Source organism: Chlorocebus sabaeus, chromosome 2, assembly GCF_047675955.1.
Source record: "Chlorocebus sabaeus isolate Y175 chromosome 2, mChlSab1.0.hap1, whole genome shotgun sequence".
Lineage (NCBI taxonomy): Eukaryota > Metazoa > Chordata > Mammalia > Primates > Cercopithecidae > Chlorocebus > Chlorocebus sabaeus.
The window spans coordinates 5,229,049-5,231,103 of NC_132905.1; the positions used below are offsets into that span (position 1 = coordinate 5,229,049).

Here is a 2,055-nt window from a genome sequence, read left to right on the forward strand (position 1 = left end):
TATATGATCTATATTATATATGGAGTATAATATATATGAAATATATAGCTAATATATATAAATAAATATATACAATATTTTTATATAGTATATTTGGAATATGTTATATATTATGTTATATATTCTATATATTCTGGTTGGTGCAATAGTAATTACCGTTTTGGACTGTGATTTTAAAATTATAACTAGACTCAAGCACATCTTTATTAATCAAAATAGGAACCATTACAATCAACACATTTTTGCCAATGAGAAATAAGTTTGTTTATTCCTGTAATGTAAAAATCTGTGCTTCGGGATTTGACGAACTCTTGGAAAGCATTTTCTGCATCCTGCTGGTTGTGGAAGCATTTTCTCTGGAAAAAGTTGTCAAGATGGTTGAAGAAGCAGTAGTTGGTTGGCAAGAGGTCAGGTGAATATGGCAGATGAGACAAAACTTTGTAGCCTAATTTGTTCAACTTTTGAAGCGTTGGTTGAGGGACCTATGGTTGGCGTTGTCCTGGAGAAGAATTGGGTCCTTTCTGTTGACCAGTGCCAGCTGCAGGCATTGCAGTTTTTGGTGCATCTCATCGATTTGCTTACCATAATTCTCAGATGTGATGGTTTTGCCGGGATTCAGAAAGCTGTAGTGGATCAGACCGTCAGCAGGCCACCAAACAGTGACCATAACCTTTTTTTGGTGCAAGTTTGGCTTTGGGAAGCGCTTTGGAGCTTCTTCTCAGTCCAACCACCAAGCTGGTCATCACTGGTTGTCGTATAAAATCCACTTTTTGTGGCACATCACAATCCGATGGAGAAATGGTTCATTGTTGTTGTGTAGAATAAGAGAAGACGACACTTCAAAATGACGTTTGTGATTTTTGCTCAGCTCATGAGGCACCCACTTATCAAGCTTTTTCACCTTTCCAGTTTGCATCAAATGCCGAACGACCGTAGAATGGTGGACGTTGAGTTCTTCAGCAGCTTCTGGTATAGTTGTAAGAGGACCAGCTTCCATGATTGCTCTCAGTTGGTCGTTGTCAACTTCCGACGACTGGCCACTATGCTCCTTATCTTCAAGGCTCTCCTCTCTTTTGCAAAACTTCTTGAACTCCCACTGCACAGTATGTTCATTAGCAGTTCCTGGGCCAACTGCATTATTGATGTTGTGAGTTGTCTCCACTGCTTTACAATCCATTTTGAACTTGAATAAGAATATTGCTTGAATTTGCTTTTTGTCTAACATCATTTCCATAGTCTAAAACAAATAAAAAATAAACAGCAAGTAATAAGTCATTAGCAAAAATAAATAAAGAGAGAAATGCTCATTAAGATGATGTATGACATAATCAAATTTAAGAATGTATTCCCGTCCTGTAATGGCTGCTTCCTGGAAGGTAGTGTCATGTGGAACTTCTTCATGTCAGCATCCGGAGCTCCAGGAAGGGAAAATTTCAAGTCAGATAGAATTCTGTATATACCATTTCTTTAGAACCTTCAGCCCTCAAGATTCCAACATCATGACCTCAGTTTCAACACAGTTGTCCTTAGTCCTCATGTCACTGCTTTTGGTGCTGCCTGTTGTCGAAGCAGTAGAAGCCGATGATGCAATCGCCCTCTTGTTAGGTGTGGTTCTCAGCATTACAGGCATTTGTGCTGCTTGGGGGTATATGCACGAAAAAGAAATGGACAGATGTGACTTTGAAAGGCCTACTGAATCAAACCTCACCCTGAAAATCTTTGTGCTATAGAGGCTAAACCTTAGCTTTGGTGTCTGAAAGTTTCCAAGAATCAGTAAATAAGGGAGTTTTACATTTTTCATTGTTTCCATGAAATGGGAACAGACACACATATATAAATTGAAAAAAAAAAAATGTTTTCTTTACAACAAATAATGCACAGAAAAATGGAGCCTATAATTTGTATTTGCTAGTTAGAAAGGAGGTCAAAGAAGTAGGATGGCTGAAATGTACTAAGTAATATTTCATAGTTTTAGAATTCTCAAAGAATGTGAAATAGGAAGAAGGAAGTTCTTGCTCAGAATCTTAGGAAATCACCACTGTTTAGTTATAATCA

General features: G+C 37.6%; 2 pseudogenes; one reads left to right on the forward strand and one right to left on the reverse strand.

Annotated features, from left to right (window-relative positions):
- Nucleotides 1–206: 206 nt before the first annotated feature.
- Nucleotides 207–1,234, reverse strand: LOC140710232 (histone-lysine N-methyltransferase SETMAR-like; annotated as a pseudogene).
- A 191-nt stretch (nt 1,235–1,425) lies between these two features.
- LOC119618421 (small integral membrane protein 30-like) lies at nt 1,426–1,678 on the forward strand (annotated as a pseudogene).
- The last annotated feature ends 377 nt before the right edge of the window (nt 1,679–2,055 follow it).